This window comes from Phocoena sinus, chromosome X (assembly GCF_008692025.1).
Source record: "Phocoena sinus isolate mPhoSin1 chromosome X, mPhoSin1.pri, whole genome shotgun sequence".
Lineage (NCBI taxonomy): Eukaryota > Metazoa > Chordata > Mammalia > Artiodactyla > Phocoenidae > Phocoena > Phocoena sinus.
In genome coordinates, this window is record NC_045784.1 from 36,722,206 (window position 1) to 36,748,242 (window position 26,037).

Sequence of the window (26,037 nt, forward strand, 5' to 3'; positions counted from 1 at the left end):
AAGCGAGATCAGCATGGTCTCCGCTCCCCATGTCCCTAGTTCCACAGCGTAACACTAAATACAAGGAACCAAATGACAGACCACTGGCCTGCTAAGTCGTTCCGCTGGGGAGAAGCCAATTCTAAACTACAACCAAGCAGTTTTCTAGACAGCCACGGAAGCCAGCAGCTGAACCATAGCGGAACAGTGGGGAGGGTAGAAAGTGTTGCCTTCCCCAGAACCAGGGAGATGGGTAAGATATGGCCTTGTGACAGTCTCCCACAAGATAGTGAGCAGAAACTGCCTGGCAGCCCCTCCTGTCCTTATCTCCCCCTGTTCCAGGAGGAATCACAGAGCCTTCTGCCAAGTCCGGTCAGGCTGCTCACAGGCCTTGCTTATGTGACCTATATGGCGATGTGCAAGACCACCAGCATGTCCTAATAGCACCTGTCCTTTACACTCTGTCACACAAAGCCTTTTTCGGTCTTCTCTCTTGTTTTTTGGGATTCAAAAACAGGAGCTTTTCTAGCCCTGTATTCCCCAATTTCTTATCTCTGTTCCTTTTTGCCCTTGAATCCGCCAATTCTGGCCTGAGCTTTTCCTTTTCTTGTAATAATATCTTGTTAAACACAGCAAGTAACCATCAATACATACTATTAACATTGCTTTCCATCCTGTTTCCCTAAAGCCATCGGCTCAGGAGGCACTTGGCCTGACTTCTTTTTTTTTAATTTATTTATTTTTGGCTACATCGGGTCTTTGTTGCTGCGTGTGGGCTTTCTCTAGTTGTGGCGAAAGGAGGCTACTCTTCGTTGCGGTGCGCGGACTTCTCATTGCAGTGGCTTCTCTTGTTGCAGAGCACAGGCTCTAGGTGTGCAGGTTTCAGTAGTTGTGGCACGTGGGCTCAGTAGCTGTGGCGCACGGGCTTAGTTGCTCCGTGGCATGTGGGATCTTCCCGGACCAGGGATCAAACCCGTGTCCCCTGCATTGGCAGGTGGATTCTTAACCACTGCGCCACCAGGGAAGCCCCCCGCACTTCTTTTTAATACAGGTGTTACCTTAATCGAGCATTTTGCTGCCATTTAATAAGACTCTCCATCTTTCCATCCTCCAATATCAGTTTCCCATTGCCCACTGGCTCAAACAAACAAATTTCTTTATTGCTCATTTTAGAGTACTGGGTAGGTGAACAGGTCACTGGGACAGTTCTCCATGCAGTCATTCAGAAACCTAGGCTGACAGGACTTCGCTGTCTTCAACACATGGCTACCAAGGTCATCTGTAGGGGTAAGGTAGAGAGCAATCTCTATTGTAGCAAGCTGGAAAGGGAGAAAGAATATACGAGTATGCTTGGGAGTTTTACATGGTCAGGCTAAAAGTGAAACATGAAATTTGTTCTTACATTCCGTTGTTTATAATTTCATTGTCTGGCCATACCTAACTGCAAGGGAGGCTGGGAAATGTGTCCCCAAGAAGAAGCGGAAAGCCTGGATTAGGTGAGCAGCTAGCAATCTCTGCCACAGGGTGCTATGGAATAGTGTATTGGCAGTGCGGGTGGTCAGAAGTGGCTGAATTCTGGGTTTATATTGAAGGTAGAGGCATCAGAATTTGTTGATCCCAAGGTTTTTGGCTTGAATAATTCGGAAGAATAGATTTACCGTAAAAGACTATTGAGAACTCAGTTTTAAGCATGTGATTTCTTAGGTGCCTGTGAAACATCCACCTGGAGACATTAAAAAAGCAGTTGGGGGACTTCCCTGCTGGCGCAGTGGTTAAGACTCTGCACTCCCAATACAGGGGACCCGGGTTCGATCCCTGGTCAGGGAACTAGATCCCACATGCTGCAACTAAGAGTTCGCATGCTGCAACTAGAGATCCTACATGCTGTGACTAAAAGATCCTGCGTGCCACAACTAAGACCTGGCGCAGCCAAATAAATAACAAATATTTTTTTAAAAAAGGTATGTAGTGTTTTCTCATGTTCTAATTTGCATTTCCCTAATGGTAATGATGATATTATTGAGCATCTTTTCAAGAGCCTTTTTGCCATCCATATATATACATTTGGTTTTTTTTGGCTGCGTTGGGTCTTCATTGCTGTGCACAGGCTTTCCCTAGTTGCGGCGAGTGGGGATACTCTTCGTTGTGGTGCGCAGGCTTCTCAGTGCGGTGGCTTCTCTTGTTGTGGAGCACGAGCTCTAGGCGCACAGACTTCAGTAGTTGTGGCACGCGGGCTCTAGAGTGCAGGCTCAGTAGTTGTGGCGCACGGGCTTAGCTGCTCCATGGCATGTGGGATCTTCCCAGACCAGGGCTCGAACCCGTGTCCCCTGCATTGGCAGGTGGATTCTTAACCACTGAGCCACCAGGGAAGTCCCTTATTTGGTGTATTTAGACCACTGATGTTTTAAAGTGATTATTGATATGGTTGGATTAATATTATTTATTCCTGTTTTCTACTCATTGTCCTTGTTTTGTGTGTGTGTGTATGTGTGTGTGTGTGTGTTTTGTCTTCTCTTTTTCTGCCTTTTTTCTTTTTATGAGATATAACTGACATATAACATTATATTAGTTTCAGGTGTGCAACATGATTTGCTATTTGTATATATTGCGAAATCATCACCACAATAAGTCTAGTTAACATCTGTCACCATACATAGCTACAGAAAAATTTTTTTTCTTGTGATAAGGACTTTTAAGATCTGCTCTCCCAGCAAGCTTCAAATATTGCAATACAGTATTATTAATTATAGTCACCATGCTGTATATTACATCCCCATGACTTACTTATTTTATAACTGGAAGTTTGTACCTTTTGATGCCCTTCACCCATTTGCCCACCTACCACTAGCCACCCCCCCACTGGCCCCCACCATCTCTGGCAACCACCAATCTGTTCCTGTATCTACGAGCATGGTTTTATTTTCTAAAGATTCCACATATGAGTGAGATCATACTGTATTTGTCTTTGTCTGACTTATTTCACTTAGCATAATACCCTCAAGGCCATCCATGTTTGTGCAAATGCCAAAATTTCATTCTTTTTTATGGCTGAATAGTCCATTGTATATGTATATACCACATTTTCTTTATCTATTCTTCTGTTGATGGACACATAGGTTGTTTCCATATTTTGGCTACTGTAAATAATGCTGCAATGAACACGGGGGTGTTGCCTTCTCTGGTTTTAACTGAACATTTTATATGTGACTCCATATTCTCTCCTCTCAGCATATCAGTTATACTTTTTTTTTTAGTGGTTGCCCTAGAGTTTGCAATATACATTTACAACTAGTCCAAGTTCACTTTCAAATAACACTATACTACTTCATGAGTAGTGCAAGTACCTTATAATAGAGTTTTCTCAATTCCCCCCTGCCCCATTCCTTATAATATTGCTGTCATTCATTTCACTTATCCTTTAGCTATCACACGTATTAAGTATTGCTATTACTGCTAACATTGCTATTATTTTTTTGAACAAATTGTTATCTGTTAGGTCAGTTAAGAATAAGAAAAATAAAATATCTTATTTTACCTTCATTTATTCCTTTTCTTTTTTTCCTTTTTTTTTCTTTTTTGGCTGTGCCACACAGCTTGCAGGATCTTAGTTCCCCGACCAGGGATCGAACCCAGGCCCTCATCAGTGAAAGAACAGAATCCTAATCACTGGACCACCAGGGAATTCCCCATTTATTCCTTTTCTAATGCCCTCCCTCTCTTTCTTTCTTTCTTTCAAGTTTCTAAACTGTGTTATTTTCCTCCTTTCTGAAGAACTTAATTTTAACATTTCTTGCAATGCAGATCTACTGGCAACAAATCCTCTCAATTTTCTTTGTCTGAGAAAGTGTTTATTACTCCTTCACATTTGAAGGATAATTTGGCTGGATATCAAATTCTAGGTTGGTGGTTTTTTCTTTCAACACTTAAATATTTCACTCAATCCTTCTCTCTTCTTGTTTGCTTGGTTTCTAAAGGGAAATCCAATGTGATTCTTATTTTTGCTCCTCTATAGGTAAGGTTTTTTCCCCCTCTGGCTTCTTTCAAGATTTTGTCCTTGGTTTTCTACAATTTAAGTATGATATGCCCAGGTATAGATTTTTTTGGTATTTGTCCTGCTTGGTATTCGCTGAGGTTCCTGGATCTGTGGTTTGGTGTCTGTCATTAATATTGGAAAATACTCACCAATTGTAAGTTCAGACATTTCTTCTGCTCCTTTTTCTCTTTCTGTTATTCCCATTATGTGTACGTTATACCTTTTATAACTGCCCCCACAGTTCTTGGATATTCTGTTCTGTCTTCTTCATTCTTCTTTTCCTCTTTGCATTTCAGTTTTAGAAGTTTCTGTTAACATATATTCCAGCTCACTTATTCTTTCCTTGGGCATGTCCAGTCTACTGATAGCCCATCAAAGGCATTCTTCATTTCTGTTATAGTGTTTTTTATTTCTAGCATTTCCTTTGGATTCTTTCTTAGAGTTTCCAACTCTCTGCTTACATTACTTGTCTGTTCTTAATGTTGTCCATTTTTCCCACCAGAGGTTTTAGCACATTAATCATAGATTTTTTTGGAAAATTCCTGGTTTGATAATTCCAACATCTCTTCCATATCTGAGTTTTGTTCTGATACTTTCTCTGTCTCTTGAAACTGTTTTTGTCTTTTGGTATGCCTTGTAACTTTTGGTTGAAAGCTGGACATGATGTACTGGGAAAAAGGAACTGTGGTAACTGGCCCTTTAGTGATGTGGTGTTAAAGTGTGGGGGAGGGGAAGCATTCTATAGTCTATGATTAGGTCTTAGTCTTTTAGTGAGCCTGGGCCCATGAACTGTGACCTTCACAAGTGCTCCTCATCCTTTCCCCCTCCCTCCCTTTAGGTGAAACAGGAAGGCTAGAGGGGACTGGAGTTGAGTATTTATCTTCCCTCTTGTAAAAGGCTAGAGGGACCAATGTCCCAGCCTGCATCATTTAGGCTCTAGTAATACCCAAGGTAGTTAGGCACTGTTAAAAAAGTTTCCCTTGAGGGCAGGCCTTTGTTAAGAAGAACAGACTATTCTGGCCATATTTCGTAAAGGTTACTTTTCCCTCCCCCTACTGAGAGGCAGGAGGGGATTTTTCTTCAGTCTGCACAAAACATGGTGGAACTCCTAGAGGTAAAACTTACAAAATTATGGGGGCCCTCCTAAGATGGGACCCTCCCCACCCCAACCTGGCACTTTTAGGTCTCTAAATAGCTTTTCCACACTGAACCTCCAGTGATTTATCGATTACAGTTTAAGTTTTCCTACCTCAGTTCTGTGGTAGGAAACAGAAGCTGTGGGCTTCTGTTCCAAGGCTTCTGCTCTGGTAAACTGTGATTCTGTGTATTTGCCTGTCTCTCCAGTTTGGGGGGCAGCAGTCAGCCCTGTGATCTCAGTTTTCTGATGGATTTAAAAGGAGTTGTTGATTTTCAATCTATTCCCCTTTTTTCTTGTGAGGATGGGAGTAATGAATTCCAAGCTCCTTACATGTTGGATGGGAAACTGGAAGTCAGCATTTTCTTATAAGAGCAAAAGATTAAAAACATGCCAAATGTGCATCAGTAAATGACTGACTATCCAAATTATGCTGCATCCACCTAATGGAATACTATGCAATCAAAACAGTCAGCTCTAGATGTCTTAATACGGAAAGATCTGCCAGATAGTTTAAGTGAAAAATGCATGGTGCAGATAAGAAATAGCTTGCTAACATTTGCTGAATGTTCTTTGAAGTGAAAGAATGTTTGTTTTAAAAAAAGGGTATGTATACACATCTACTATTTAAAATAAAGAAAATACAACTTTAAAAGATTAGTGGAGGGACTTTCCTGGTGGCCCAGTGGGTAAGAACCCACCTGCCAATGCAGGGGATATGGGTTCGAGCCCTGGTCCGGGAAGATCCCACATGCTGCAGAGCATCTAAGCTTGTAAACCACAACTACTGAGCTTGCACTCTAGAGCCCGCGAGCCACAACTACTGAGCCCGTGTGCCACAACTACTGAAGCCTGTGCACCTAGAGCCCGTGCTCCACAACAAGAGAAGCCACCGCAATGAGACGCCCGCGCACCGCAACGAAGAGTAGCCCCCGCTCGCTGCAACTAGAGAGAGCCTGTGTGCAGCAACAAAGACCCAGTGCAGCCAAAAATAAAGAAATAAATTTATTAAAAAAAAAAGTTTAGTGGAAAATACACCAAAGTTATAGCAATCACATTTTAGCGTTATGGGGTTTATTTTTATTTGTTCCTCAATTTTCTAAACTCCTTTAATTTAGTTACATTATTTCTATAATTAAAAAAAAAACACTTCATACAGAAAAATCTAGAAGGAAATACTAAAAAATAATAGTGGTCAATGGTTTTGGTGATGGAAGTAAGGCAAATTTCTCCCGTTTGTCAGACATTTTGTAATGTCATCATATTACATTTACAGTAATGTTTGTTGTTTGTGACACACATGCAGGTTTTGTTTGGTTTAAGCTTCTGGTGTCTAGATTAGGTAAACTAAGTGAAAAGCCCTTTTAAAGAACAATGCTCGGACCAGGCCTGCTTCTTTTGATTATACCACCTATTACACTACCATTTTTAGCACACGTTTAAAAGCTATCATAAATCACTATTTTGATATGCAATCCCAAGTTTGTTGAAGGACTTGACCAAGCGGAAAAGACTGGCTGATTTGGAAACAGTGCAGTTTTTCTCTCCAGTACTTGAGCAAACTAAGTGAGCAACACAGCCGCAAACAGTTATTTTGAGTCTGCAATCCCAAGACCAGGGCCGTGATGTCCTCTGCACTATGTAGTCAACCCCCGAAAGAAGCGAGAAGTCCTTAACTTATACACACTACTATATATAAAATAAATAATTAACAAGAACCTACTGTATGGCACAGGGGACTATACTCAATATTTTATAATAACCTATAAGGGAAAAGAATCTTTTCAGATTCTATATATATATATATATAACTGAATCACTATGCTGTACACCTGAAACTTAACACGACATTATAAATCAACTATACTTTAATTAAAATTAAAAAAAGAAGAGGTTTCCCTGGTGGTCCAGTGGTAAAGAATCCTTTACCTTACAATGCAGGGTATACGGGTTTGATCCCCGGTCAGGGAAGTAAGATCCCACATGCCGCAGGGCAACTAAGCCCGCGCACCACAACTACTGGGCCCGCGCACCTCAACTAGAGAGCCTCTGTACAGCAAACTACAGAGCCCACGCGCCCTGGAGCCTGCATGCCACAAATAGAGAGAGAAAAACCCGCACACCAGAACTAGAGAGAAGCCTGCGCACTGCCGTGTGGAGCCTGCACGCCGCAGTGAAAGATCCCACATGCCTCAACGAAGATCCCATGTGCTGCGACTAAGACCCGACGCAGCCAAAAATAAAAAAATTAATTAATTAATTAATTTTTAAAAAGGAGGCAAGAGGTCCTGAAATGAGCCTAAAAATAGTGAGAAAGGGGCTTCCCTGGTGGCACAGTGGTTGACAGTCCGCCTGCCGATGCAGGGGACACAGGTTCGTTCCCCAGTCCGGGAAGATCCCACATGCCGTGGAGCAGCTGGGCCCGTGAGCCATGGCCGCTGGGCCTGCACGTTCGGAGTCTGTGCTCCACAACAGGAGAGGCCACAACAGTGAGAGGCCCGCGTACTGAAAAAAAAAAAAAAAAATTGAGAAGGGAAAGAATTGATGCTCAGTAGTTGACAAATCATTGTTTGCGTTCTAAAAAGAATAAATCTTATCTAAAAGAGTGTGGGAAAAAATATACCTAAGAGCCAAGAAAAAATAGCTGTTTCCAGCAGTCAAAAATACAATGTTTAAAATACAAAAAGAAATAAGCAAAAACAAAGCTAAAAACCTCACCAATTTTGGTTGAAAGTAAGCCTTTTTGTGTGTTTGTGAAAAGTTTGATTTGCAGAATATATTCAGAGAAATAACATTTTTATTATATATTAAATATAATATAATTATATACTAGAGTATATATTATCTTTCTTAACAGATGAATTCTGTCTTAGAAGTCCTAAAGGAAGTGAATCTCAAACTTTGGTAGCTTGCAGTACAGTCACCCAGGGGCCCCTCTTTAACTTGCCCTTTCATTCTTTATTCTAGAAAGATCTGTGTGGAACAGAACATTCAAGTCATTCCTATGCTGGTTTCAAATGCCTTAGAGAAGCTACTTTAATAAGTAAGAATGATTTAGGAGTTTAGTATTTCAACAGAATTTTCTAACATGTTCAGAACAACTGTAGTGAGAGACTAGATTGTAGATAATTCTCTCATAATTTTGTTTATACTGTTGATGTCACTAATGCCTTTTTTTCATTCCTCCAATGACAGGGCAAGCAAAAAATTCTAGACAGTTTCTGTCTGAATACCATGTTTTAATTTAGTAAGATTCAGATTAATAATGCTGTAGTATATGAATTAGTAGCAAATGAGCATATTTGTTTATTAGCTTGTGACATTGTGATTTATAAGAAATATATATATTTTGTTGTTCAGATGACCAAAATATATTTCTCTTATATATGTTTGGTTGTTGTCCATGGTTCCTGGCTCACAGCTTTCAAAATCCTTGGGATTCCCTGAGCCATAAGAGCAATGGGAGCATCTTTTGCCATAATATTTGGTATCTTGTCCTCAGTTCCTGAAACTTTATTGCTTCAGAGCCATAAAGGTAAAATGGGTGTCTTGTTATTCATAACAAGCCCCTTTCCCCCACAACTGGGTTTATGTTAATGAGGTGACTGACTTTTGGAAAGCACCTAAAGATGGGGGCTGCCAGGGAAACCAACCATGTGATTAGAGGATTGGAACTTTCAGTCCCACCCCTTAACCTCCAAAGATGGGGAGGTACTGGAAATGAATAGATTGCCAATGGCCATTAAGCTAATCAATCACGCCTATGGTATGAATCCTCCCCGAAAAAGAGGGTTCAGAGAGTTTCCATGTTGATGAACATGCAGAGATTCGGGGAGAATGGCACGCTTGGAGAGGGCATAGAAGCGCCATGCTCCTTTCCCATACCTTATCCTAAGCATCTCTTCCATCTGGCTGTCCCTGAGTTTTGTGCTTTTATAATAAACCAGTGATATAATAAGTAAAATGTTTCTCTGAGTTCTGTGAGCTGCTCTAGCAAATTAATCAAACCCAAGGAGGGTGTTGTGGGAACCTCTGATTTATAGCCATTACCTCAGAAGCACAGGTGACATTCTGGATTTGTTGATTGGCTTCTGAAGTGGGGAGAGGAGACAGTCTTGTAGGACTGAGCCCTTAACCTGTAACCCAAGGAGGGGGTCGTTGGAACCTGCAATCTGTAGCTGGTTGGTCAGAAGAAGCACAGGTGACAACCTGGACTTGCAATTGGCATCTGAGGTGGAGGGCAGTCTTGTGGGACTGAGCCCTTAACCTGTGGGATCTGATGCTGTCTCTGGATGGATAGTGTCAGAATTGGGTTGAATGGTAGGACACCCAGTTGGTGTCGGAGAACTGTTAGTTGGCGATGTGGGGAAAGACCCTCCCCCCGACCCCCATACATGTTGAAATTGGTGATCAGAGCCTTAGAGCTTAACAGTGTTGACTTTTTTCTGGGATAAGCAATAATATTTCCAAACTAGAGTAGACTTTGAAGAAACACAAGGAAAAGGAAGAGTTGGTTGAAAATTTGCCTTTTTACAAAACTTCCAGGCTGGCTGAGAGATTTGGAAGGTGTGCTAAGGCAGAAAGCAAGACTGGAGCTGAAGCTTCACCAGGCTGCATGTAGTAAGAATTTAACTTGCTGTCTGACTTGAATTACCAAATGGTTGAGCTGGGTGACTGCAGTGCAGTTTTGATTGTGCAAATGGTTGAGAAAATCAGGCTGACTTTGCAGGTCCATATTTAAATCATATATTTTAGCTAAGTAAGACTTGGAAAATTTGGAATCTTCTGGACAGACACGTGGACAGAGCTGAGCTATACCACTGTTTTATTAGAGCTAGCATAAGGGCAGGAGTGAGGCATAATTAGCAGCCCTAAGTCACTCTAAAGCAATTCACCTGTCTTCTCCAGAGGCATGGTTGTTACTCTCCAACAGGGAAAATATGTACTTCTTTGGCTTAGATGAAATAAGCGAGACTGTGCTAGTAAAAACAAACTAAAAGGATCAGATTATTTTGCACTGTGGTGGTTTACATAAAATATATGAAATAGAACGCTTCAAAATTTAAATAAAACCCAAGAGATCGAAAAGCTCTAGAGTAAAATAAGTGAAATAATACCCTGGACTGTGTCCAAGTCCTTAGCTGGGAATAAGTCCATTTCAGAGAGATCCTCTCAGAGCAGGATGGACAGGCTATTTTTAAGCATGTCTGCTCTAGGCACTGGTGTCTAAAATTCAATTGAATATCCTTGAGCACTAGCATGTTATCAGCTGAGATCTTTTATGTTGTACCTTGTTCTCCCTAGCTACATCCTCTGCCTGTTGTCATGAAGGAAGATGAAATGGGACCATCTCCTCAGATTCTTAGTTCTCATATTTTTATGTTAAAAATAGTCATTGTGGACTTTCCTCATTCCATTCAAACCACAAAGCCTTCTCTAGGGGACATATTATCAAAGCTCCCTCCTCTTTTATATTAGCTTAGCCATTAACCCAGAAGACGTCTCTGCAGGTATGAAGCATTTAACACTTGTCTTCAGAACTTTGAAATGTGTAGCACTGAAAGTATTAAATAATAACAACTTACCCAGGAAATTCTGTCTATTTTTTAAGGTAAGTGTACTCGTAAAAAACGAATATACTTTCAAGCTTTTCTGGGGGGAAAAATAAGAGTGCATTGGGAAATTTTATGAGGAAATGTAATGTAATATAATAAGGCTTTGCTCTACTGAGTCAGAACCAGGAAGTAAAAAATTAGTTTTAAAGCTAAAGGACAGGTGTTAGAAAAGAGAAACCAAAACAAAAGACATAAGAAGGAAGGCCTGGACTATATGGATTTTGAGGAACTGCACTGTGACATTGAACCTATTCTTTAAACTTAGAACTGTTCATCTCCTATCCCATTAACCGAGTGGAAGGTGTCAAAAGTGGGCAGTCCTGTAGGCCACACCCACCCTGGGAGCCACGGTGCACTTTGGGTAGCTCCACAGAGCATAGGAAGGAATGAGTTGCTGGTGAGCTTGACTTGATAGACTAAGTCCCCCTAGAACTACTGGTGGGGTTATAGCTTATAGGCTAAAGCATATGAAACTGATTTTTTCCCACTGTAAAAATAAATTGTAGTAAAATACATATAACGTGAAATTTTAAAGTGTACCATTCATTGGCTTAAAGTACATTCACAATGCTGTGCAACCACCACCACTTTCCATTTCCAGAATTTTTCATCACCCCAAACAGTGTACCTGTTAAACAATTACTCTTCATTCTCTCCTCCCCCCAACACTGGTAACCTCTATCCTACTTGTTGTCTCTATGAATGTTTATTATAGGTACCTCATTAAGTGGAATCATACGATATGTGACCTTTTATGTCTGGCTTCTTTCACTTAGCATAATGTTTTCAAGGTCCATCCATGTTGTAGCAGGTATCGGAATTTCATTCCTTTTTAAGTCTGACTAAGAGTCCATTGTATGTTTATACCACATTTTGTTTTTCCACTCATCTGTTGATGAACATTTGGATTGTTTCCACATTTTGGCTATTGTGAACAATGCTGCTAAGAATGTGGGTGAACAAGTATCTGTTTGAGTCCCTGCTTTCAATTCTTGTGGGTATATACTTTGGAGTGGAATTGCTGGGTCATATGATGATTTTAAGTTTAGTTCTTTGAGGAACTGCCAAACTTTTCCACAGTGGCTGCATCATTTTACATTCACCACCAGCAGTGTACAAGAGTTCCAATTTCTCCACATCCTTGCCAACACTTGTTATTTTCCTTTTTTTTTCTTTCTTTTTTTTTTTGCGGTACGCGGGCCTCTCACTGTTTGTGGCCTCTCCCGTTGCGGAGCACAGGCTCCGGACTTGCAGGCTCAGCGGCCACGGCTCACGGGCCCAGCCGCTCCGCGGCAAGCAGAATCTTCCCAGACTGGAACACGAACCCGTGTCCCCTGCATTGGCAGGTGGGCTCTCAACCACTGCGCCACTAGGGAAGCCCCTTCCATTTTTTGATAATAGCCATCCTAATGGGTGTGAAGTGGCATCTCATCATGGTTTTGATTTGCATTTCCCTAATGACTAGTGATGTAAATCATTTTTTCATGTGCTTATTGCTAAAAAGCCAGCTGGGATTTTGGTAGGGATTGGGCTGACTGAAGATATATTTGGAGAGTACTCCTATCTTAACAACATTAAGTCTTCTAATCCTTGAACATGGGCTGTTTTTCCATTTATTTTGGTCTTTAATTTCTTTCAATGATGTTTTGTAGTATTCAGTATACAGATCTTGTCCTTCACTTAAATTCATTCATTAGTATTTTATTCTTTTTGATGCTATTGGAAGTAGAATTGTTTTCTTAATTTCATTTTCAGATTGTTTATTGCTGGTACATAAAAATATAATTGATTTTTAACATACTGACCTTATATCCTGCAACCTTGCTAAACTCATTTATTAGCTCTAATAGTTTTTTATACTGGATTCCCCAGGATTTTCTATATACAAGATCATGTCATCTGCAAATAGAAGTAGTTTAATCGTTCCTTTCTTACCTGAATGCCTTATAGTTCTTTTTCTTTCCCTCATGTGAGCCACAAGTACAATCTTGAATAGAATTGGTGAGAGGGGACATCCTTTTAAAGGTGCATTTTTGATAGGGTTTAAAGACCTATGTTCAACATTTACCAATCCTGTCTGGTGACCATGGGCAAATCATTTACCCTTTCTGTTATCTAGACTCAGTGATAGTAATATATGTTCTGGCTATCTCACTGGGCAGGTTCTGAGGATTAAATAAAACAACCATGCACTTAGCAAACTTACAGTGTACATGGATGGTAGTCTACTCTTTAGGAGCTCATAAGCTAGTGGAGAAGACAAGCCATTCATGGAAATAATTACAAAAACAAGATAAAATGTGGTGTGAATTATTAGGCCTATGAATTGTGTCTTGGACACCTTATTAGGTGATTTTTATGGTGAAAACTTTGTATAGTCTACTACTATATAGGGAAGTGGTTTCAAAATTTAAGATACTGGTATCATTGTGCTCTCCCAGTGTTACCCTAAACTAGTTTGGATTCCATTTTAACAACTTTGTACTACAAAGTAACATAATTATAGCGTAACTAAATCCAACTCTGTTCCACACAAAATGTTTTATAGGGTTTTGCTATGATTTTGCATGCAATTTGGTGCCCACAAGCATTTTTATGTCAAAAGGATATCCGTGCTTAAGTTAGGAGTTGCATTTCTTTTCTCTTCATTTGGGCAGCCGAGATTGTATTGTTCCTTGCACTCCATTTATTTGAGATTAGCCTGATAGGCTTCACGTTGGAATATAAACATGTAGAAAATAGTCCATGACATAATGGATGTCATGGGTTCATAAAGCCCTTCCGGGTTCTAACACTGAATTATGTTAATGATTTGGCAAAAAAAGGCTAATCTTGGTACATTTAGTACTGCCTAGTGGCTATGCCATCAGTGGCACCTTATAATTTTTTCTTTGCTGCTGTGTTTTAAGGCTCTTACGGCCGAAGGGTGGTCGGTCACAGGCTGTGAAGGAGCCCAAGTGCTTTCAGGTACGGATGCTGCAGAATCACGTGAATGAATTTCTCAGAGCACCTGCTTCTTTGGAGAGGGAGAAGGTTCCCCACTCCCAACTGCCCCCTCCCGCCGCAGGAGAGAGCCACACCTTCTCCCTATCGGCGAGGAGCAGGTGGCTGGCCCTCAGCACCTCGCACCGTTGCCCCCCCCACACACCAAGGTACCCGCCCCATGGGCCTGGCCGGCTCACAGGACATGTAACGAGGGTCAGCTCTGCCGCCGGGACCCCCAGCCACCGCGGGTGCGACCGCCCAGCGCGTGGCATCGAGATCCGATACCCCTCCCCCCACAATCCCGGAAAAAGGGGAGGCTGGTGACGTCATCATCCGGGCACTCGGCGGCGGGGAGCCGGAACACAATGGAACAAAAACAGGCGGCCCAAGTCAAACTCTGAGCGACGCGACTGTGGCTCACGCGATTAACTCTGTCTTGGCCACGCAACCCGCCAATCCCGACCTCCCAGCTCCTTCCCCGGCGTGGTATGCCAGATCCTTTCGGGCCTCCCCTCCCCCATTTCTGCCCGCCCTGGTGCCGCTTCTGCCCTCACATTGCTCCAGAGGCGAGGGGTATGAAACACAGTTCCTGGCCGTAGTGCGACCCTGGAGGGGCCGGCCGAAAGAAACAGTACTGCTTGAAAAATCTTTTCCGCATTTTCGTCCCTTCCCCCACCCCAGCTCCCCGAATTCCTAGCGTCTCACGCCTGGCCCGGCTTTCCCGGACGCACGCGCCACTCCTCCCTGGCGGAAGACGGCCCCGGGTGGAGGGGGACCAGAGGGAGCATAAGGAGCAGGTGAGGGAGAAGGGGTGTGGGGTGGAGGAGAAGGAGGAGGAGGGCTGAGGGGCGGGCCTGGTGCGGGGCGGGCCTAGAGCGGGCGGGCTTCGTGCGGGGCGGGGCTCGACGGGGGCGGGGCACCTCAGGGCCTTGGGCGGTGCTGGGGCTGGTGGGAGTCTGCGCCGTCTCGCTACTGCCTCCACCGCCGCCACTGCTGCTGCTACCGCTACCGCCGCTGCCACTGGCCGAGGGGTTTTGTTTTTTTTTTTTTTTTTTTTTTTTTTGGTTTGCCGGATCCGCCATATTGAGGAGGACGGGCAGCCGCGGCTGCGGAAGCTAGTCTCCGCCGTCGCCGGAGCCGCAACCTCCCTGCACCCGGCCCGTCCGGGCCTCTGCCGCGCGGAGCCCCTCCCCGTTCAGCTCACAAGCCTCGCGGGAGGCGGCCGCCTCAGCGCCCGGTGCTTTGCTCGGCGCCGGGAGCGAGGAGCAAGCCGCCGCAAAGCGACCAGGCCCGGAGCGGGGACAGAGGCGGCGACCAGTGGAAGGTGAAGCCGCCACTGCGGGAGGAGGAGCAGGAGGAGGTGACGCAGGAGAAACGCACCGCCCGGAGCCCGTCTGCGCTCAGAGAGAGCCCCAGCCCGAGGCGAGAAGGGGGAAGAGGGCCGCCGCCGGCTGAGGAGGAGGAGGAGGCGGCCGCGGCCACCGCTGCTGCAGGGCGGGCGCGGCGAGCAGCGAATTCCGGCGTCGCTGTGCAGCCCCCCTGGTTCCTACGCCTGCAGCCTCTCGACACACTTTGTCGCCCGTCACCCTTGGGCCTGGGATGCACCCACGGTCGGCCTTGTCCCGGGACTGAGACTTGCTGCCGCTTCTGTGTGTCCTGCTTCTGAAGAGAAGACGCCTGTGTCGTGCGGTGGGTAGCTAGCCACGCCGGGACTGCGCGCTTTTCCGGGGCCAACAGCTGGATCGAGGGGAGGGAAGAGGGCGAGGGGGGTGTGCGTACGCGCGGTTCCTCCCGCGGCGGCCGCGGGCCGGGCTGGGGGCTTCCCGGCTCTCCCGCCTGGGCCCCGGGCGGGGCGGGCGCGCGCGGCGCGGGGCGGGCCGCGGGGCTTCGTTCCATGCCCAGCCGGCGTCCCGGGAGCGTGTCTCTGTGTTTTGGACTGTAAGGGAAAATGGCTGACGGCTCCGTCCCTCCTCCTCCTCCTCCCCCTTCCCGTCCTGTCTGGGGCCGCGTCGGAGGATGGAGTCTCCGGGCGCGGCGTGCAGCCCCCGCATCCGCAGTCCGGGGCCGGGTCGGCGCCGGGGGCTCGTCGCCCCCAGGTCCCGGGGTTTGCAGCCCGGCGCTCGGCGGGCTCGCGGCCGGTTTCCTTCCCGGTCTCGTTCTACTTGACACCAAACGCCATTACTGAGGTGGAGTGATTTGGAGCCGTAGAGCTAGGCCTCGGCTACGCCTGGCTATCGGGCCCGACGACTTGTCCGCCTCCCCCCCGCCCTCCTGCGATAACCCGCAGCTTCTCCTGGGCCCTGTGGTCTGGGAGACGGAGCCGGGTTCCGGGTTATCGGCCTCCTTCGCTTCCTTCGCCCTCTTTTATTTACGGAGGGCCAAAGCCGCGAAAGATGTTTTGAGGCAGAAATCGCTTCCAAGCGAGCTTGGACCGACCACCTTTCTATTTTTAACTGTTTCTGCAAAGAATATTAGCATGTACGAGTTTGTTAATGATAAAGCCTTCAGATTCTTGTGATGTGACGCTTCGGGTTTGAGAAACGGTTTATTTTTCATTCATTGTGAAATATTAAGTTAAAGAGTTATGGAGCAGGTGTATACGTGTTTTGCAATATTTGTATGGATTTTTGGGGCGACTGGAACTTACACAGTGACTTTTAAGATCAACTGAAGCTGCTAAATTAAGCTTGTTATTTTTTTTGCAAAGTCCATAGTTATAACGTTAATTGGATTTTGCATCGTGCAGTTTACAGGTGTGTGTAATTTCTACAGACAGTCTTTGAATTTAACTGAGCGAGTTCTAGGTTAAATTTTTGTGCTTTAAGGGGAGGGAAATATATTTGTAGCCATGAGTCCCCATGAAACCCATGAGTTTCATGGAAACCCATGAGTCTAAGTCTATATAACGTTTGTAAACCTTAACTTCTGAGGAAGAATTCGGGGTTTTTTAGATTAGGAAGCTTTTCAGCAGATAGTTAACTTCTCTTGGAGCTCATTCTCTATTCTTAGTGATTATATGGTAAGGATTCGTTAACCGTGACTAGCTTGGCTTTTTTAATCCGTATACTTGAACTTAAAAATAGAGACTACAAACTCTTTTAGATCTCATTGGTCTACTGATTCAGTGGGCTGCCATTTTGGTTTCAGCAAATGCCTTCCTAGTTCTGAAAGATTTACGTGTTAAATACACAGAGATGTCAACATTTGTTTTATCAATTTTATAACCCATGTGCTTTGTCATACTTGTAACAGTGTTTGGATTTGAGTGAAAACCAGAAATATTTGAGATTGGTGTACCAAGGGCAAACTCAAAATGTTTCTGATAGCATGTTATGTTTTGTTTTCTCTCATTTAAAAATAAGACTTTTGAACTATATGTGTTTTTTTGCCTTTTTTGAATATTTTTTGCATGAACACTTAATTTGCAATTCTTAACGTGTTATTTTAATGTTCTCATGCCTTTTCTTCCTTTTATTTGCTGACCTTGGTAGTTTCTGAGAAGGAAAATTTCTGGAGGGATTAAATAACACCAAGAACCGTACATGTGAGAATCTAAATTCCTTAGAAAGTAGCTTTGAAGGGCAGATTTTACCTTTCACCAAATTATTGGAATCTCTTGGTGTTCCATAGTTTCCTTGTTTTATCAGTGGAATGCTTCAGTAGGATTTACTTTGGATCTTTTTTCTTCCAGACTCTTGAAATAAATTTTCTGACATCTCAAGAGGATGAGAGATTTTATGAATATCTCCTGAAAGATAATTTTTCTGATATGATATTAATAATGCTGCTTAGTTTTTGAAAATGGATGTTTCTCGTGAATTTGCTAGTCATCAAGTTCTTGATTAGTTGGACACAGCAAGCATTCTTTTAGCTTATTTTTTGTTTCATAAGGTCAATTTTAAAACATTGCTTTTGCACTTAAGTTTCAGAATTTTAATATTGAACCAAACTTTGTTTAAATCAGGTTATATTTCCCCTATTGGTGGTATGTTTTCTGAATCTTGAAATTTTTTCCCCAAAAAATTGGATAACAGGGTTTTAGTTAGTTCTCTGAGGATCTGTATCTTTGAAAGGTATTTATTGTTAAATTCTTTTCTAATTTTAACATAGAGTCTAACATTAATACTTGCGAAAGGGTTAATGTGTTGGACCTCAACCCTGACTGCATGTTAGAATCACTGGGCGGGGGTGGGGGTTAAAAAAGTATATACTGATGCCCGCGTCCCATTCCCGGAGACTTATTAATTGGTCTGGTATGGGCCCTGGGCAGCGGTGTATTTTAAAAGGATTATGAGAGTTATGTACCACAGTGTTCATTGCAGCACTCTTTACAGTAGCCAGGATATGGAGGCAACCTAAGTGTCCACTGACAGATGAATGGACAAAGAAGATGTGGCACATACATACAATGGAATATTACTCAGCCATAAAAAGAAACGAAATTGAGTTACTTGAAGTGAGGTGGGTGGACCTAGAGTCTGTCATACAAAGTGAAGTAAGTCAGAAAGAGAAAAGCAAATACCGTATGCTAACACATATATATGAATCTAAAAAAAAAATGGCTCTGACGAACCTAGAGGCAGGACAGGAACAAAGACGCAGATGTAGAGAGTGGATTTGAGGACACGGGGAGGGGGAAGGGTAAGCTGGGACGAAGTAAGAGAGTAGCATGGACATATATACACTACCAAATGTAAAAATAGATAGCTAGTGGGAAGCAGCTGCATAGCACAGGGAGATCAGCTCGGTGATTTGTGACCCCCTAGAGGGGTGGGAGGGAGGGAGACGCAAGAAGGAGGGGATATGGGGACATATGTATACATATAGCTGATTCACTTTCTTATACAGCAGAAAACAGAACACTGTAAAGCAATTATACTCCAATAAAGATGTTTTTTTTTAATTTAAAAAATAAAAGGATTATGGGTGATTCTCATGCAGTCAGGGTTGAAAACCATTGTTATTGCTGTTAGCATGTTCTTGTTGAACTTTCCAGTGGATAAATAAGATGGTTTTCTTCTTCAACTGTTTTCAGTTATCACTACAATTGTCATTTGGTGACTTAATTATGTGCCAGCACTATGTTAAACACTCCATTTATCACTGTATGTGGATCATATGATTTCCATTAAACAGATAAAGGACTAAGGTCTGTCAGGTTCAGCCAGTGGTGCTTCGACTGCTTTGCCATGTTAGTGAAATGACACTGATTACTATTTTTTTTAAAAAATGAGGACTTTTGCTTTGTTTCCTGTACCAGAGAGGCTTTAGATTAAAATTTTAATAAAAATGTAATAGTCTGCAATTTGGGAAGTATCTTGATTGACCAAGGGAGATGCTAAAACTTCGCAGCAAACAGGTTCTTCCCCTTCCATATGTCTCCCAACATGTTCAGGTTGATAGTTTAATTGGTGGGTCTTTTTATGACTAAAATAATGTAAGGCAACTTAACATTCCTAAAAGGTGCAAAATCTAGCATTTCTCTCCCAGTGATCTATTTAAATCATATCCCATAAGTGAACATTTAGTATCATGTGAATTTTTATTATCTCAATTTGAGAATTCTGAGTTTTATTTAGCTTAGTTTAAAGTCAGTGTAATTTTCACAAAAAGTTTTCAAAATGAAAGGTTTTATTTTGCATTTTTGCCATATTGGTTGGTAATTTTATGGAATGAATGAAATAGTAATAACATCTTTATTTGGTGTTTGTTTCTCTTTAATTTCCTTGGTCTGTTGTGCTAAATTCTATATTGGGGGGGTTGCTAATGTAGAATCTATGAGCATTCTTAATGTGGCACAAGATTTGTCAGAGATCTTTCTGTTAAATTAATGATCACTGTCCTATTTTCTATGTTATAAAGTCTGTCATAAGGAAGAAAGAAGTCATGAAATGCCTGATATTTATGTATATTGGAGTTTGAATTTACCATTCAGTTACTACTGTTGAGTGGAAAGTAATGATCAATGTAATATGCTTTTAAGGAATAAGGTGTGAAAAGGCATACTATTAAGACAAGATATCTCACTTAAATTTATTCTTCAGTGTGCCTGTGCTAACCTTTTGGGCTTCAGTACACTCTCACACTCTACATGCATTTGATAGCCAGTGGGTTTCTAATTCTATTTTCAGTCACTGTCTAACAGTAATTTTCTAGTTCAGCTGTGTATCAGAATCACCTGTGCAGCTTTTTCAAAATGTATTTGCTTAGGTCTTACTCTGGGGAGATTATAATTGAGTAGGTTTGGGGTGGGAACTGGGCATTTAATTAAAAAACTCAAAATATTCTGATGAGCAGCTAGGTTATTTTTTGGCAATTTATTTTAGAAAAAGAGATCTGAGATTCTGAGTTTATACACACACACATTTATTTATTATCTCTTACTGAGCATCTTAGAGTTAGGGTTCCAGCTCTAATACTAACATTATTAATATCTGTTAAGGCATTAGTTTCCTTTTCATCAAATATTTATTGGGTATCTACCCTGTGCCAGGCACTGTCCTAGAGATTACTGTTGTCTAGAAGCTTACGTTATATGAAGTGAGGGCCATTGGACTAGCTGGTCTCTATAAAGTCCTTCCTAGCTCTAATTTTGTCATTCCTTATTGTGCTTCATAGAAGGGGACTGAATTAAGTTGTTATAAGAAGTATACTAGTTTTGGTATAAGCTGATGGAACTTTCCTTTTACCTTTCATCTTTTTAAAATAAGTTAAATAGAATTTCCTATGAACGCCAGCCTTCTCTAGTGAGCCCAAATGTCAAGTACAGTAGAAATGGATTCTTTTAGTATTGGCTTTAGGAATAGCCATACTTACGATGCTTTTAATTTTGGGCCAGTAACTACATACTCTGGTGTCACCTGTTCCTCCTGCCATTCCTTTTCTGTATTGATTCTGTCAGTTATCTCTGCACTGCTTGTGTGTTTTTCTGTTTGTTTTACTTATTTTGTTCAGATGCTTTGATTAAATTTGTTCTCCAGATTCTTTTAGGTTGGTGGCATCCGTCTGGTCAGACTCAAGATCCTAAGTCACTGACATATCCCTAGCACCTAGAAAGTGCCTGGCACATAGACATTCAATAATTATTTGTTGGACGTTCAGTTCATCATTTTCTTGTATGATTTCTCTATGTCTTTTTTTTTTTTTTTTCTAATTCTCTTTATTACTTGGAGTCACTTAACTTGACCTAATAATCCTTTTATGATGAGCAGTCCTGGAAGGAATCTTAGATCTAGTCAAACTCCTTGTTTTTCAGATGAGGAACATGGCTCAACGAGGTGAAGTAACTTCACTAAGATAGTGTACATAGACTACCTTCTGTGTGAAGCTATTTCCGTATCTAACAAGTCACGTTAATTATTAAATTCTTTGAATTCCGTGACCTTTGTAGTCACTCATATAATTCACACTTAAATCTCTTCCTAATGGATAAATAAGGTCAGGGATTCTGTCCTTTACCTTTATGTATTACAGAGCGCATAGAATAACATTGTTTATTGGGACTTCCTTGGCGATCCAGTGGCTAAGACTCCACGCTTACACTGCAGGGGGCATGGGTTCCATCCCTGGTCACGTAGCTAAGATCCCACATGCCATGCGGTGCAGCCAAAACAACAACAACAAAACCCCATGATAACATTGCAAACAATAACTTTGCCTCAAAGGCAAAATGTGGGGGAATGTTCGATTTCTAATATCTATAACGGCTTGTATCATAATATTATAGCCCCTTTCTGTTTATCTTTTCTGTAACTGATCAATCATGTATGGTTTGAACACTTTAGACCCATATTGGCCAACCGTTATCGAAGGAATTATTTTCCTTGGGACAGTTTTGAGCTGGTAAGTCTTGGATCCCATCTTCAGCTACCTACCTGTGAAGTGTGAAGAAGAAAATTTAGGAAGAGAAAAAGGAGTAGGAGAAACCTCTTTTTCCTGTCCTATTGTGTTCATTTCCTTCCTATACTGACTTTGGTGGTTACGGAGAGCTGTAAGTTTAGGTTGTTGGTTACATCTCTTTTCTGGTCTTTTTTCTTAGCTGGTTACTTAGAACTTCTACATAAGTCTACTCGATTAACTTGGGACGGGGAAATTATATGGTGTTAGACCCATGTTCTGCCTAACAGAGTATTCCTGATCAAGGTAGTGTAGAAAGATTTGGTTGCTCTCCTTGATAACACTGTCAGGGTTCAGAGCAGGGATCAGCAAACTTTTCTTGTACACGGCCAGATTGTAAATATTATAGACTTTAGGCTTTGTGTTCTTAAGAGGCAAAATCGAGGCTGTTAGGTAAATTTTTCATTGATGAAATTCAAAATATAATGATAGTTGAGTACAATTAATTGTAATTTAGGTCTAATGAGAAGAAGAGAATTGCGGGGGAGGCCAGTAATACAGTATTTTGCCTATTTGGGGTTTAAAGTTCATACTCCCTGTCATCAAGTTGATTGTAAATGACGCTGTGTGAAATCCATTCTCAATTTTGTGGGCTGTACAAAAACAGGAGGCTAGATTTAATCTGTGACCATAGTTTGGCAGCCCTGGTTTAGAGCAGTGGTTCTCAAACCTGGAGGACTTGTTAAAACAGATTGCTGGCTCTTGCCCCCAGAGTTTGAGTCATTAAGTATGGAATGGGGCCCAAGAATGTGCATTTCTAACAAGCTCCCAAGCATGGAACTACCCTTGGAGAATTACTGGTTTAGAGATGAAATCCAGCATATCCTATTTTTTATCAGGCTGATCACTTTGTTTAATTTTTCTTGAATCTTTATTTTGTACTTTGTTTTAAATTCAACAGTTACTTGTTAAATGCCTGTTATGTGCTAGGTATTATACCAGGTAACAGGGATACACAAGGTGAGCAAAACACAATTGTCCCTGTCATACATACTGGTTAGAAGGAGTTTAAAAATTAATTTCCACAAACCCTTTAGAGCTAGAGTCTGGGGACAAAGAGCACCATTTGGAAAGCAGTGCAGTGGTGTTTGATACTCATGTTAAAGGAAAGCTAAATTGGAAAGAGGCATTATCAAACTATTTCATTAAATACTTAAACCAATTTATTATTTGATAGAAAGCTTTCTAAAGATGTTATATACTTTTTCTTTATAACTTCTGTCTGATTATGAGATTATTGTAATCTATTCGATTAAGAAAAAGTTTGGGTAGCATAAGGGAATAAAAGCAAAGAGCAAAACACACAAACCCCACCTCTAATAATTCCATCATGTAGAAGTAACCGTATTATTAGATGTTGGATGTGTGTTAGATCAAAGGTTCTTATCAGTTAATCAGTTTACTAAGTCATGTTTCCTCATGTCCTCTGCCTCCACTTCTGCTTCAGGACTTCAGAGTGTGCCATTTGTTCATCCTGCCTAAAGACACCGTTTTGGGGTCCTTCCTCACTCCGCTGTTCCTTTTTTAGATACTGTTTTGGTAAATACTGCTCAAAAATCTCACCATGTCCCACCGTTTAAAATTTTCTTTTCCCCTGTTCTCCATTCACTTGACTCAGGATTGTCCATACACTTCCTATGCTTTCCCACTTCTGTTGCTTTGTTTCTTCAATCTCCAAAGGGGCTTCCTGTTCTTTGCCAGTGGCAGTAACATCGAGAGTATAATTTAACTGTTCTTTGGCCTGTTTCATTTTATGCATTTGTTGCTTTTCTTCTTTGGTGGCTATTGAGGTTTAAGGATGGTTCACATATATATTAAAAGGCCCCAGACTTTTCTTGTTTTAATTAATTAATTCATTTATTTGGCTGTGTCGAGTCTTCATTGCGGCAAAAGGGCTTCTCTCTAGTTGTGGTGTGCAGACTTAGTTGCCCCGCGGCATGTGGGATCAAACATGTTCCCTGACCAGGGATCAAACCCGTGTCCCCTGAATTGGAAGACGGATTCTTAACCACCGGACCACCAGGGAAGTCCCAGCCACAGACTTTTTTGAATTAATGTTTTTGTGTTTTTGTTTTTTCTTAGCTATCTCATTTTCTCAGTAATCTTTATTTTCACTGTTGTGAGTCGTGGTTCCAGTCTAATCCTCCCCACCCCACCCCCCCCTAAAAACGTTCTGTGGACTGGGAAAGGAGGTAAGAGTTGTATATTATAATTGTGTCTATATAAAGAGGAAGGATTTCTTAACAAGAACTTTGAGCTCTGATTCTTATTTCTGTACCTTTTCCACTTGAAACATGTTAGTCCTTAGCTGTGATATATTTGACTTTTGTATAATCAATACATTAATATGCTATAAATACACTTAATACACTTGACTTTTTGTGTGCGTGTGTGTGTGGTACGCGGGCCTCCTACCGTTGTGGCCTCTCCCGTTGCAGAGCACAGGCTCCGGTTGCACAGGCTCAGTGGCCATGGCTCATGGGCCCAGCTGCTCCGCGGCATGTGGGATCTTCCCGGACCAGGGCACGAACCCGTGTCCCCTGCATCGGCAGGCGGACTCTCAACCACTGCGCCACCAGGGAAGCCCATACACTTGACTTCTTTAAGTCAAGTTCAGACTTCTGTCCATTAGCTGAAGTGTCTTTTTATTGCAGGGTGGTATTGCCTGCCTGAGAACTGTTCTGTTTCAGCAGTTTTGCTGTATTTGTACAGCACTGTCTTGTGTGTTGATTTGTAAGTTCAGTTGTATTTTGCCCTTTTATAAGTGAGTGGGAAAACAAAAGTGCATCAGCTGGGGAGCTCAAACCTAATATCTTTGAGACAGGACTGGTTGCGGATATGAATCTTTAACCTTACAGGGTTAGGTTGTGCTCATTGGTTATGTTGGTTGACTTTGTTCAGTGGTGAGTGAAATAATTAGAACGAAACAGGAAATTAAGTATGGCGAGTATGTAATAAAGCTTGTATGTGAAAGGTGAGGTGTAATTAGGGATTTTACAATACTTTCCTTCACTCTGACTCTGAGAGTTGGAAAAACCCCTAGAAACATGTGAATCTATCGTTTGGCTTTGAAATATTTGTCTTCTATCACATTTTCAGGAATGCGTTATATATGAAAGGAGGGTACTGCCTATGTACAGTGTTTGCCTAGACTCTTGTGGAAATGACTACAGAAAGTCTCATTTACTTATATTTAATCTGTCTGTATATATCTGTTTACTGTGTTCATCGTACATAGATAGCAATTAGTTACCCAGAATTCTTTTTTTTATTGACTATAGTTGATATACAGTATCAGTATCGAGTGTACAATATAGTTATCCAAAATTCTTGAGAGTTTTTGACTTGGAGCATGCTGAACTAGGGTGAGAGGGATTGTGGGTCTAGACTGAGGGTTGGAGAAGCCTAATGGAGTGCTTGTAGGTGTATTTCTTGTCTCATAACGGATGTCATTATCTGAGCCATATGTCAGCTATCTCAAATTACTCCTACTTGAGGATTACCTTAGTTATCCTCAGTGCATCATGGGAAGAAGAATCACATCAGTGAAAGGAGACTAATGGAAGGATTCTTTGGCTTCTGTTCCTCTACACAACCACAAAAATCAGGTTCTTCGAGTACCTCCATTTCTCTTCCTGCTCTCTTCCCAAATACTGCTGAAAACTCTTACCATGTCCGCTCTACCCAGACTAGGTCATTTTGATGTAATTCTGGTTTACTTTTCTGAGGTTATTTCTTGTTCTCTCATGTAATCAAATTATCTGTAGCTGATGTGGATGCTCCAGTCTTTCCTATTCCTGTGGCTTTACTCTTGGAACTCCGTCTCCCTTTTGTGGCTAGCCACCTAGCCATCTTCATGAACTGTTTCCTGATTTTCTCCAGTTGGAAGTGGTCGTCATTTTCTCCGAACTCTGGTAGCATGTACCACCCCCCCCCCCATGCTTTTCTTTTGGCATTCCACTTTTTATTTTTTAATTGATTATTTGGCTGCGTTGTGTCTTCGTTGCTGCGTGTGGGCTTTTCTCTGGTTGCGGTGAGCAGGCGCTACTCTTCGTTGCGGTGCACGGGCTCCTCATTGCAGTGGCTTCTCATTGCAGAGCGTGGGCTCTGGGCACGCGGGCTTCAGTAATTGCGGCACGCGGGCTCAGTAGTTGCGGCTTGCGGGCTCTAGAGCGCAGGCTCAGTAGTTGTGGCGCATAGGCTTAGTTGCTCCGTGGCATGAGGGATCTTCCCGGACCAGGGCTCGAAACTCGTGTCACCTGCACTGGCAGGTGGATTCTTAACCACTGCGCCACCAGGGAAGCCCCTTAGCATTCCACTTTTTTTGTTTCTTTATGTTTCTTCAAAAACAGCCTCTGGGAAGGTGGCTCTGAGAAGTTTCCTGAGGCTCAGTT

The 26,037-nt window shown here is 42.3% G+C and overlaps 1 protein-coding gene across 5 annotated transcripts in view; it reads left to right on the top strand.

Moving 5' to 3' along the window:
- Positions 1-14,821: 14,821 nt before the first annotated feature.
- USP9X (ubiquitin specific peptidase 9 X-linked) overlaps positions 14,822-26,037 on the top strand; it is a 126,341-nt gene continuing 115,125 nt past the window's right edge. For 4 of the 5 annotated variants that reach the window (XM_032621023.1, XM_032621026.1, XM_032621024.1 and 1 more), the window contains exon 1: positions 14,822-15,436. The gene's annotated coding sequence lies outside the window, so the exon portion shown is untranslated. Of the gene's footprint in view, positions 15,437-15,837; positions 16,226-26,037 lie in introns of those variants that run through there. The other variant, XM_032621025.1, reaches the window with a different exon arrangement.